Here is a 14,550-nt window from a genome sequence, read left to right on the forward strand (position 1 = left end):
GTTCTAAAACGGGGCTTACCTCGTGAAATGCATCAGATCACTTGAGCACCTTGATTAAAAACATGAAAACATTTGCAAAATATTTGTCGACATCCAGTTTGCGGTATACATGCGTTGTAAATCCTTCAGTCGACCGAAATCTGCACATTGAAATCCATGTTCTTTTCGAACCGGGTGTTGAGTTCGTTACGCTTTTTCGGTTGGGCTATGCATAAACTCGTGAGTCCAGCCATAATGTAACTCTGGAATTCCTGCCTAGTTCGACAAGGGTGGAAACTGGATTTTTAGTCCGTTAACGCCCTTGCCCCGGGAAGATGCATGCAGCAAACTTTGTCCAATTTCATCAACAGAGATCAAGAGAGTGCCCATTCATTTTAATGCCTGCAGAAATATGCTGTCTTGTTGTGGATTTGGTTCACATGCTGTCTGTAAGCATGGGAAGTAATATATTTAACACATGCAAACTGTTGCACCATACATCCTTCGTAGTTAGGCTCAGAACATTAATTTCAGCCACTCTTCGTAATCCGTATTTCAGAAGAGTTTCGATGGGTAAATTTGATAATTAAGACATTCATAAACACTTTGGCAGTCCATTAAAATGAAACAGGCATGTGTACAAGGTGTCGAGATTTATTCAAACATTCTAAGTTTACATGTACACAAACACCTGGATCATGATGTGCAGCCGCGACACGTACCAGTATGATTTCCCTCTACCTTTCGTCTACTCTGTCCTTTTCCCTTCTGTTGAAATATCGGTATTGAATAGATTGTCCAGGTGACTATAACGTGGTCTTACTGCCGTATTTGAGAAGTTTATATGTAAGGCTGCTTCGTACACCGCATTTATGGCGGAAAGTCTGACCCAGATCATTCTGCCAAACTTCATTGCATTCACTACGCTTTGTCTTTCAATGGACCAGTCTACCTCAATGAAGCTGTCATCCCTGCTACAGATACTGCAAATACGAAAATGTCGTTTTTCCGTATATGGACGCATTCCAACCATTGGTTTTCCGTCCAAATAACGTCGTTATTTGACATCGTAATTTACTGCGAGAGAACGATACTAACAAGCGCCTTCCTTTTCTTGATTGACATTGTCAATCGGGCAACAGCGTCTAACGGTATCTCCATTCCACAGCTTTCATTTGTCGACTCTCGCGTGTTATATAACAGGCCGGAGTTTGACGCGGTACTCGTAGTGCTTAGAGGAAATGCTGACTTCAACCGTTCCACGCATGCGGATTGTTTAATGTTGAGTTCAAATTTTCCGTTATGTACATGCGCGATTTTAGTCAAAAGAAATATTAAGAAAGCGCAAGGCTCCGGAACTGCTAAGTATACAGGTGGATTACTACTGTCGCAGTTATATTAACACGAAGGCAAAATCTAAATTCTCCCCACTATACACATTGACCCCTTGCACGCAGACAACATATAAGGCTAATATCTAAAAAATAGTTAAAAATAATTTTAAAAACTCCATAAATCATTAATCTTTTTTAATTTCCGTACTGCTGAGATTTCATACTTTCATTTGTTCAATTCCAATCAACATTTTTGCAGAAAAGATGTAAAACTTATATACACAATTTTTAGTAACATAACATGTAATGGGTCCACTCGTAACAGCTCTATTATTATACCATTGGTACCAGCTGCCCGGGCTGGTCTCTAATGTACCTGAAGGGGTCAACTTGAAGCATTACAAATCACTGGTACATGCAATAACACTATCGCGCAATGGTGAATAGGAATAAACTGTAACCTGTTCTTTTCACGCTGCACTCGGCAATAGCCCAGATAAATCGACACTTGAAAAGACAAATCGGCGACTTTAGAAATCGGCAATGTCCTAGGCCGTCAGTGTATGAAGATACCCAATCGGGCCATGTTACTAATCCAGACCAATCTGGAAAGCCTCCCTCTCGTGCTGGGGGCTTATTCTACTTTCTCCCAAAGTGTTCTGTATTTTGTTGCACACCTACTGAATAAGTTCTGTCACTGCTTGATCATACTTTTACCCTCAACTAATCTCGATTACTTTACCTCCGTGCCCAGTACTTACCCAGGTATTCGAATTAACATGGGTTCGGTGTCCTGAACAGGAACCAAATTTATTCGTTCTAATGGCTAGTTTCGGTAGGTGATGTGATGTGATGTTGTGATTGAAACATTGTTTATTGTGTTATGCCAAGCAATTAGGATAAATGTCTTTTGCTACAAACGAACATTAATTGCATTGTCTAGTGATGGTTGGTTCAGTTAAGGCAAGAATATTGCCTTGGCATGTAATTCGTCCTTCGAAATTGTCGTACGATGGTAGTACAGTCAGAGCTGTTGTGATGTGAGATATTCAGCGACGGTTGTCACAGCACAACAGGTATATAGTGAGTGTTCGAACCAAATAATCGAAAGATTGAATTTTAACTGTCAAGGTTTTATTTTAAATCCGCAATTATGAATCTTTTGCATGGTGTCAGTGTAACTGGGATGATTTTATATTGTGTAGGTAAATGTATGACTAATCATTCTAATCTTGTTTCAGGTTAAAGTGATCTGGCAGATGACGACATGTTGATATATATTTAAATAAAAGTTAGAATTATTTGTCTGCCTTTTGTTTCTTGTGTTTACTGCACAGTTCTGTGTCACAGAGCTGGTTCATGTTAGGTTTAAGGGTATTATGTCAATTTGGTTTGATCTATTTTTTTTATCATTGTCTTTGGTGATTGAACAACAGCCCAGCCCTAGCTTCTCAGTTGATTGGTCCTGTTCCACATATACATCTCATCCGCCATGTTAGTAATTAGTTGCACCACACTATCACTGCATGAGGTCTGCACACCGGTTGTAGTATTGTCCAACCCAAAGGTAAGTTATTATACAGTTTAGTTGTTATATACATTGTAAATTAAAGTCAAAAATGAATCATTGCATGTGAGTAAAAACACAATATGCATGAGTTTATTTTCTATTTGTTTAATCTGGCCAATATGCTGACTAATAATTCTTGTTAATTCCACCAGGTGTTATGTTCTGTTATGTATATTGTGTAATTGTTATTACAGAGTGGAGTGAGCTTTGGAATGAACAGATATCTAACTCACACCCTGTAACCTGTGGATAATGACCGTAAAACTACCATCTCATGGTTGCAACATTAGCATGTGTAAACTTTCAACATTCAAAGGGTTTCCCCTCCTTTGTCAACGCAAATAATGGTGGTGTCAACACCGGGCGTGAGACACGCATGTCGACTGAAAGACAAATCAAAGCAATAGCGAGAGTTGTCCTCCCATCAAATCTTCAAGGTGGTCGTCGGGTCCTTACAGTAGAAGGCCAAGTAGCAGTGCTGGTGCTAAGACAGGATATTGGTTTTAAAGTTTGGACTGTAAAGGTAAGTGATTATACCTTTAACTTTCACGATTTTTCTGTGCTTTGGTCCAGGCAATCGATCCTTAATGATCAATAATTGTTACAGGGGGCGAAGTTTTTTTTAAACTATGCAGTTTCATATACAAAACTACTTATCAAAGTACAAGTTTCTCACAGGTTTGAAAAGAGAATGACAATTATCAGCAAACAAAACGCCCAAGATTCCATTCATTCTTGAAAGTATTACATTTATACCGCTTCTTGTTGTTTGTTTGTTCGCCGTTTTACGCCGCACTCTTCCAGTTAGATGACGACGGTCTGTAAATAATAGAGACTGGACCAGACAATCCAGTTATTGACATCATGAGCATCGATCCACGCGTTTGGGATCGATGACACGCGTCAACTAAGTCAGCAAGCCCGACCACCCGATCGCGCCTCTTAACGACAAGTATTGTCGCCTTTTACGCCAAGCATGGGTTGCTGAAGACCTATTTTACCACTTCTGACCAAGGGGATACGAGTAATATATACTCAACAACAAAAGTTCCTGTATTTTAGTGTATTTTTCAAACAAGAAATGTTTGGTTTTCAATATTGTAGTACATGTATGGAATCAAGTCACAAAAACGCAACTGCTACAGAAAAGGATGCATTCCATGCAAACGTTGACTTTTATGCAAGCCCCATGCATTTCACTACCCAAGAATGGGTATAAAAAACATGTGCGTTAACGGGATTCCATATGCATTGTTTAGCATCGTGCTGGCAACAACCACTGAGAAAAAACAACAAAATTACGAAAATATTTAACATTACGAAATACCACGCCTGTCCGAAAATGAGCGTCTGCGAGCCATTGGTATGCTTGAAGCAGGATCGAGTCAACGTGATGTTGCAAGACAATTTAACGTCCACAGAAACACCATTTGGTGTTTATGGCAACGTTGGCAACAGACGAATGCAGTCAGAGACCATCCTCGGAGTGGCAGGCCACGCGTAACCAATAAACGACAAGACAACTGGATTCGAACAACACACCTACGAAATCGATTCCAGCCAGCAACAGTGACTGCAAGAAGCATCCCTGGCCTTCGACGAATATCTTCACAAAACGTACATCGTCGCCTCAGATGTGCAGGGATTGTCACCAGAAGACCCGCTAGACGTCCCATTTTGACGGGAAACCACCGTCAAACACGTCTACAGTGGTGCAGACAGCGTCTACGCTGGACGGCCATGCAGTGGTGACAAGTTCTATTCACTGACGAGTCTCGTTTTCACCTCAGCCACAGCGATGGAAGGATTCGAGTGTACCGACGTCGAGGTGAACGTTACGTCAATCATTGTGTCATGGAAGAAGATCGGTTCGGGGGCGGCAGCGTTATGGTATGGGGTGGGATTACAGCAAGACAGAGGACCCGTTTGATAGTGACAGAGGGAAATCTCAATGGACAGCGCTACCGCGACGAGATCATCGGCCCTGTTGTTCTACCGTTTTTGCGTCTTCATGACCAAGGCATTATTGCTCGGCTTGTTCAGGATTTTCTTCAACAAAACAACGTGAATGTCATCACCTGGCCGGCTCGCTCCCCTGATCACTCACCAATCGAGCAGATGTTGGATGAGATGGATCGGCGCCCTCGACGTCAACCACGTGTTCCACAGCACTCCAGGAACTTCGAAACATGCTCCAGCAAATATGGACAGATATCCCACACGACTTTGTGCGACGCCTGGACCATTCCATGAGACGAAGATGTGTTGCTTGCATCGCAACCAGAGGTAGACACACACGCTATTGATTTGTAAATTGACATTTTGGCATGTTCATGTTTTGTTTTATGAAATCAGGCATTTTCTGTACTCAGTATGGCAAATAAAACCATTTGAACACTTACAGGAGTCTTTTATCTGTTGCAAACCGAGATTGTTTCAGATTTGGTAAAAAACATATTTTTGCATTAAATCTTATTCAATGTGACAGGATTTTTTATGTTCAGTATAGTAAAGAATCTCTTAAAACCAGCAATATTAAATCATTGCATTTAGATTCTGATAACAATTTTGAAATGTGATTTACTATCATTAGCCGATAGAAATGTAATTCTATTAATTTGTGGATTTTAAAGGCGTTATCCCATTTCTGTCCTTGGGGACATGAGTAATAACATAGTAAAACATCTCTTAAAATTAGGAATATTGACCAAATGAATTCACAAGTTTGAAATATCTGTTACTTTCAGCAGCCAATAATAAAATCTTAGGATTCCATTAATTGCAGATTTTAAAAGCGTTATACCACTTCTGAGCGAGGGGTCATAAGTAATAATACAGTAAAAGATCTCTTGAAATTAAGGATATTGACCCAATGCATTCAGATTCTGCTCACAAGTTTGAAATGTGATTTACTATAAACAGTGAAAAGAAAAGCTTAAGATTCCATTATTTAGTTTATTTATTAATTAATTAATTAATTAATTAATTAATTAATTAATTGTAGATAATAGTATAGATTTTAAACGTGTTATGTCCCTTCTGGGTGAGGTCATACCATCAGTGCATAGAGGTCAGTAAAGAATTATGTGAACATGTGATATTTCATTCTCTACCCGGTAACAGGACACATTGCATGATACATTAGATACATGTTATGACATCATCAGGATCAACATTATGTTCAACAATTAGTATACATACATGTTTAAAGATGCTGCAGTGAAACAAAAAACCATTATGCATTAACAAATGCTGTCAAAAGTGAAAATTGCTCTCTATGTTTGCTTTACAATTACAAAACAAGGTCATTATAAGGTGTTTAATGAAGAAGTGGCAATTCTACTCAAGATATGCCTATTTATTCACCTGATACTTGATATCATTATAACAATATGGCACCTGTGTCACTTAAACCAAACTAACACAAGGAACGTTGTCCACCACTCCTCCTTTTACAGTTTCCATACATACAATGTGTGAAATGTACAAGTTTTCCTGCTCCTCAGCTCCTCTGCCTCAAAACTGAACCAAGCATCAAAAACACAAGATGTGACTCCATGTCTGAACATTTTTTGTCTAGATATTTGTAATCTAGTTCGGTGAATTTGAAAAGGTGCAAAAAAACGTACACGACAATGTGCCTCATTGTAGAAAGGACATGCTAATAATGATGTTATCACATTTTCTTTTGTTCCTACAAGCTACTGACTTTACCATCCCAATGTCTGTTTCATTCCTTTATAGGTCAAATCTATAATGTCAAAACTGAGTCACTGCATGACAAATGTAACAAAGATCTTATATGATTTAGATTCAATGTAAATTAATAGTACCACATCTACTGCGGACTGCGTGTCCCATTCACATTCACACAATAAGGACAGTGGTGAATGAACTGCTGTAGGGGCCGGCTGCAATGAACATGCCCTTCTTTGTAGTAGAAGTAGACTACAAAGGGCACACGCTATACTTCCAACACTTGCAGACTACAGAGCACACCCCACACCTGCAGACTACAGAGGGCACATCCTATAATCGTACATCATTCACCTGCAGTCTACAGAGAACACACTCTATATATTCTACACCTGCAGACTGCAGAAGGCACAATCTATACACCCTACGCCCGCAGACTACAGAGGGTACACCCTATAGATCCTACACCTGCAGACTACAGTGCATATCCTATACCTTCAGACAACAGAAAGCACACCCTTTTACATCCTAAACCTGCAGACTACAGATGGCACATTCTATACACAAATCACATTCAGGCTTCAGAGGACACAACCTATAAAGCTTCACTTGCATACTACACAGCAATTATACAACTGCAGACTACATAGGTCTCATTCTATACTTCCTACACCTGCAGACTACAGGGGACATCCTTCACCTGCAGACCACCGAGGACACCCTCTATATATCATACACTTGCAGACTACAGTGGGCACACCCTTTACACCCTTCGCCTGCAGACTACTGAGCACATCCCACGCCTGTAGACTACAGTCCTACACCTGCAAACTAATAGAGGGCACACTGAATATATTGTACATTTGCAGATTACAGATGATGAATACATGGATGAATACTGCTTATTTTAAGATATTTTTGCTATATTATTACTCATGTCCCCTCGGCCATATGTGGGATAACGCCTTTAAAATCTACAATTTACTGGAATCTTAAGATTTTCTTATTAGATGCTTTTAGAAGCAGATATTTAAGACGTGTAGAAGTGGCATGCCACCTTTAAAGTCTATTAAGTGTGGAATATTTATTATTAGTTTTAGCTGATGATAGTGATTAGGGCTACATACTTTTTATCAAATATTGAGAGGAGTCATGATTGATACTTTTATAGCAATTATTATATGAGCACATGTGTCATACTGATTTTTCGAAACGGGTGTCAGAATTATTATTTACCGAGCGAGATTGAGGGGAATACATGAATTCTAACACGAGTTTCGTAAAATAGAATATATACCATCTACAGTCTTCTTTTATCCACTTCATGCCAATCGTCAGGCAGAGTACTATTTGTTAACGTTGTTTTGACCTTCCGCACTCCATGGGGCGATAGGTAAGCCTAGCCCATTTCTGGTGTCCCGAGACGTGATATTGGTGGAATGTTGCTAAAAGAGGCTTAAAAACATATTCACCCACTTACTCCCTCTGCAGACGGTCTATCGACTAGACCACGGAGGTATTTGGTGCGGTTTAGAAGTGATCCCAAGCAACAGATACTTGTTTTTGTAGGTGATTTCATGGATCAGGTGTTCAGGTTCAACGTACTCAGACGTCCTGCTTATTATTGTCAATCACCATCTTGCCAGGGCCAGATTTATAGGCCGCCTTCATAAAACTGAACTATCGGGTGTATAAACAACAGCAGCCCGATGTGGATTTATAGAAGTTACAAGGCGGGCTCTCTGCCGATGTAGACCAACATTTACTCCAATACCAGTTGACAGCAAAAACGAGCGTGCGGGTCATATTCCCTTTATCGGATTGCGGCCCCGGGTAAGAATCGGTTACCAGTGTGTTTGTTTGTTGTTGTTTAACGCAGCACTCAATAATATGTATGTGTTTATCCCAAAACCATTATTGTCCATGAAAATTAATAAATTATTACTATTATGCCTACCACAAAAAAATACATTGCTGCAAGGTCTTTTTTTCTCTTTTTCTGCTCTTAGTTTTAAATAAAACAAATATATGATTTTGTAGCTGTGGCTGAGAAAAAAAATATCTGGAATCCCAATATTCAACGGCCACAATCAGAAATATTCCAGAAACCTCTCCAATTACTGTTTTTACGATTGTAAAATGGAGTATTCTATGATACTTTTGTGACCACAATGTGATGTAGAAACACATACCTGATTCCAGAAATTCCCTTTAAAAAAGCATTGGATTATATTACGTATACGTCTCAATATAACATTTATGAAAAAGAATATCTTACAGACACCGTAACATTTGCGCATGAATGTGACGACGGACGCAATTGCTTTTAAATACTAGTATACTGAACCGCAAAAGAAACGTCACCATGGATAGATATATGAGAAGCCTTATTTGTCCAAACACTGTAAACATACTTTGAGACACATTAAATAGATAAAAATAGGCAAAACTGATCCTCAAGGTTGAAATTAATGTGTCAAATGTTCTTAAAGTGAAACACAACACTAGTCTCTGACAAAATGGCATCACAAGTCAATATCTCGTGTGTCCGCCATGTGCATTGATGATTGCCTTGCAACGTCGATACATGGAATGGATGAGGCAGTTGATGAAGGCCATAGGCACTTGAGCCCACACTCTGAGGAACGCCTGACGCAGTTCAGCTGCAGTTGTCGGCCTTGGTCGGACGTCATTCCGCCGTCTTTGAATCTCGTCCCACAGGTGCTCAATGGGATTTAAATCGGGACTGAGGGCAGGCCACTGAATGGTTCTGATGCCATTCTGCTGGAGGAAGTCTCTTGTTGCTCTCGCAGTGTGGGCACGGGCGTTATCATGCTGAAACTCGTGGTTTCGGCGACGTGCCAAATGAAGTATGGCTTGTGGTCTCAAGACTTGATTAATGTACCGAGATGCTGTGACACCATTGCGTCTCCCTGGACCGATGTTCTTGAAGACCACAGGGCCGACCCTCTGTGCAAGACAAATTCCACCCCACACCATGATGCTTGGAACACCACACGAGTCTCCCTCAACAACATAAGCATCCGAATAACGTTCCCCACGACGTCGACAGACTCTCTCTCTGCCATCTTCTGTTGAGATACAGTAACAGCTCTTATCTGAGAAGAGGACTCTTCTCCACTGCTGGTGGCGCTAATGCTGGTGCTGTGTTGCCCGCTGAAGACGGTCCCGGCGATGACGTGGTGTCAGAATAGGTCCTCGATGTGGCCTGTGATAGTGGTGATGTCTGCTCGTCAATCGTCGACGCACGGTGTCCGCACTAATGTGTCGCTGGTGTCTCCCCATGGTCTGTCGAGCAGTTTCCGCAGCAGTAACAAAGCGATCGTGAAGATGCTGTATTACAATCCGACGATGCTGACGTCGGGTGATGACCCTTGGTCTTCCACTACGTGGTCGGTCATCTGTAGTGTTGGTGGTCTGGTACCGTAGCTAGAGCCTGTATATGGTCTTTACGTGGACTTGAAATGCATTGGCTACTTGCTGGACGGTTTGTCCAGCTTGCAATCGTCCAAGGGTTTGGTGTCGCTGATTTCTTGTCAAACTTGGCATGTGGTAGCAATTCAGTAACGAATGTTATCCGATCTGGGTGGATTTTTATAGGGCAAGAAATTTGGGAACGTATGTGCATTTCAATTTGCACGGAACTTACGTGCATCGGGTTACCATGGCCGTTGCCGTTATGCGTTTGGGCGATCGGTTTTATTGTCCAATTTGTATTTTATCATCACATTTCATTTTTCCGGACAAGGTAATGTTAAATTAGAGATTTGACAAAAAAATACCCAGATATTTAAAAGACAACTTTTCATGCAATGTTACTTGGGGTGACGTTTCTTTTGCGGTTCAGAATATTTGACAAGCACAAATTTAATATTAAACCTTCAAGCTGTTTCCAATTTATAATGGAGAATTTAATGTGGGTTATACATAAGAAATGGAACATGTAAATATATAAAGGATCATATTCAGTATGGTTCCCCACAATAGTATAAGCTAAATCATATTCCGCATACTAGTATATATCGCCAAACGTTTTACAGTTAACCGAAAGCTTTACGAAACTATCCACTGTTTATCCCAGTTCTGGTCGCTGCAGACATTTGATTATAAGGTACAAACGATGGAAGGATAGGGTGTATCAGTGATATATGCAAATAAAGACAGGCCATTTGATGGTAGAAAGTGTCTAACATCTTTCTATGTTTTTAGCGATTGTATTTAACAACCGTGAGAAAGGGGCTCTGATGTGAGTGAAGTGTGAAGTGAGTGATGTCAGGCCCTGTCGAGGTTTAGGCAAAGCCTGGGGATGTCGGGCTATTCCATATTGTATCTCTCCTAATTTAATCAGGGAGAGTACATGCGTCTCTAAGAAGGCACACATGCACTGATCAAGAGATGCACAAGTTCAGACCCGAACTAACAAGACGATTTTGAATACAGTCATAGCAGGCTGGCGAGAGTTAAGAGATGGTGTCCCAAACTGCATACGGGATGGCTAGTTCGCGATGAATTAACAGTTCAAGGGGGCGTCCTAGACAAAGGGATGACGGCGGTTATCCCGTCCGTCATTGGGGCTCAAATGATCGACAAAAGCTCATACCAGTCACCTAGGCGAAGAAGCATGCGTTCGTCTGGCTAGAGATATAATATTCTGGCCTGGAATGTCAGGAGAAATCAAGGACACAATACAGACATGTGGGACATGATGAGCATATTTAGCCACACAACAGGAGGAGCGTGATAATTGGATTTCTTTCAGTATTAATAGTATTTCTCCAACAAGTTAATTTTTTTTTAAAAGAATGGAATATTTTGGTACATGTACATTACCATGGACCCGTGAAGATCCGGGGTAGAATAGGTCTTCAGCAACCCATGCTTGTCGTAAAAGGCGACTAACGGGATCGGATGTCAGGCTCGATGACTTGGTTGATGCATGTCATCGATCCCAATTCCGTGGATCGATGCTCATGATATTAATCACTGTATTGTCTGGTCCGGACTCGATTATTTACAGACCGCCGTCATATAGCTGGAATATTGCTGAGTGCAGCGTTAAACAAAAAACCAACATTACCATGATTACGCAAATCTATATTTAGCACGGAATACACCGGAGTGCCCAGCATGGCATTAAACCACGAGTAACCTCAAAACCTTCGTTAGTCTTGTTGTGACGTAAGTGAGTGAGTGAGTTGGGTTTAACGCCGTTTTAAACAGTATTCCAGTCATATTACGGCGTGTCAGCTTAATGTGGGAGGAACGCCCGAAGTGATGCAGGTCTCGGACCTTTACCACTTCCGTGAAAGAGGTACGGGCACGGGTATGGTGCTGACAAACCTAGGAACATAATCGGGGCGAACCCAAATTCGAACCCAAAATCATAGGTTTCTGGCGAGCCCAAGGGACGCAACTCTACACAGCGAATCGCGGCGCCTTAGACGACTTGGCAACCCGTGCCCCCTGTGACGTCAGCACAGCAAACAATATACGTGATGTAATAGGCGTCTCATAACCGGCATACGCGAAATGCGATTTTGTAAACGCCATCCAAATATGGCGGGAACTCACTTCGGCGTTCGTGTTTGCGTATTTTCCAATCATTCCAAATTCTAGGGTTATCAGCGCCGTTTTGGAATGATCATTGGTTATTTGATAAAATACAGATATCCGTGATCACTAATATGCTATTTTTGAAATTAATTTCTCCGAGTGAATATCCGAAAATAAGATTTCAAAACATACTGTAAATAACGCCGTTAATTGTGATTTCGGAAAGCGTAAAAAAATGGCGACATTTACGATGTACCTTATTTTCAGAGGTAATATTGCTTTGCCTAATATGATAGCGGATGACACACTTATATGACAGAACAAGGAAGTTCCCACAGAATTCAAAACTGCGAAGAGAATTTGTGTCAGTGATGCTTGTTGAATGTTTGTCTCCTTCAAAGTGAAGGTTGAAGAGGAGGGACATAAACTGTAATTAAAATAAACTCTTCTTAGGCAATACTGATACCATTCTATTACCACCTGGCTTTGTGTAGTCAACTTTGACAGCCCAGGGCAGATAACAGAGACCGAAATTACAACTAAAAGTAATTGTTAATGTGATACGAGTAGAGCTGTGGGGGTATATAACTCCTTGGGTGTTGGTCCTCAGCACACTTGCTTGAATAAACCCTAAGGACCTCACAGCTCTCTTCTCTCTTGTTTCAAGGTAAGAAACATTTAAATATTCCGATGTTATGACTAAACTTCTTATTTCATTGTTATTATTGTGTAGAAAATGTTATAGTTAAGTTGAATCAGTACTGCCATATTGTTACTCTCAATCTACTGTGTACAAGTTCTAAATGAATGTTCATTATATATTATTTACCGTTTAATACTCAGGCACTTTCCAGTGTTGTTTGAAGTATAATGCGTCGTGGGCTCCTCCAGTTTATGTGTCATTAATATTCGGCACCAATAGTTCTCTCCTATATTTCGACATCAATGATTATATTCCCCTTCCATGTCTAACATCATCTGTTCAAAATGCCAGATGCATATGCAGTTTGTATTTCCGTGCAGTAGCGTAGCGTACATGTAGCTTAGTCACAAAACTGTTCCTAAAGTTAACGCAATTGTTTCAAGCAAAAATTTATTCTATACGTAGGTCGGTTATTCCATATTTTCCGACAGTCCACCGATCAAAGGTTATATGTGCAGCTTTACCTTCCGTGTGCGCTTACAGAATAGGCTATAACAACGCATTCCATATTTCTTAGGTTTTATCTTCATCAAGTAAGTATTTGAATATATTGTAAAGAGTCCCGTCCCTCATATAGTTGCATACGCTGCAACACAGCCTATACCACAATTTCATTATCGTAGTCATTTAAATACTGTTAAAGTCATCTTTTATACTTCATAATAACGTACATTCAAACGCGCACCGTTCAAGTATACAATTACCGTATTCACTCCATTAGCTGTTATCGTCTAGCTCCGTATATATTTAGGAAATGCGCGTAGTCAATAGCAACACAGCCGCCGTGATTCATTACCGTAGTCACCAAAGTAATCACTACTAAAACTAATAATTACACAACTAAAACCGAGCTATATCTTCTACCGCGTACATTCGTACCTTTATTTGGATCAAGTATTTACTTTCCGTATTTGCCGAAATTATTATGTTGTGATAATTATTACTGAAACTACAAATATTAATGTTTACCGTCTTTTCATAAGTAAATGTCATGTTCCTCATCTAAGCAGTTTGTGCAGTCTACCGTACATGCTCTATTAAAATGTTACGTCTACTCAATTTAGCTTTTAAGAAATGTTATTTGGCATTACCGTTATTATACTAGTAAATACCGCATCTGTTGTATAATGTTACTGTACATACTCCAATATTAATTACATTGCTTTTATTATTATGCCTTTATGAGATGGACACTGTGTTAGCATATTATTATCATTATTATCATTGTATGTCACTATTATATATTAATTGATGTAACTTGAATGATATGACACTTGCTTGAATAAACCCTAAGGACCTCACAGCTCTCTCCTCTCTTGTTTCAAGGCTAGCTCCCAATGGCTAATTCCCAGAACCGAGGCCTGACAGTTACTGAATCACCCCTCAAGGCTGTCTTATCACGAATGATTTATAACAGGAGTCGAAGTTAAACACATTTATGCAGGGAACGTCCAAACGTGAGCAATGAAAATGCCCTCGGGCAGATAATATGACGAGGAAACACAATTTGTATCCAAGCAGCGGTTATTAATGCAGCTGATAAACGAATCCCACAGGTAAGAAAGAAACCATTTTACAATGTATGAGGTGGTGAGATGAAATGGGGTTCACGTCGCGTTCAAGATTATTGCACTTTTATTGCGACGTGCATGCACGTGTGTGTGTCTCTTTGTGTGTGTGTGTGTGTGTCTCTA

This window comes from Haliotis rufescens, unplaced genomic scaffold (genome assembly GCF_023055435.1).
Source record: "Haliotis rufescens isolate VD_foot unplaced genomic scaffold, xgHalRufe1.0.p SCAF_1, whole genome shotgun sequence".
NCBI classification, from domain to species: Eukaryota; Metazoa; Mollusca; class Gastropoda; order Lepetellida; family Haliotidae; genus Haliotis; species Haliotis rufescens.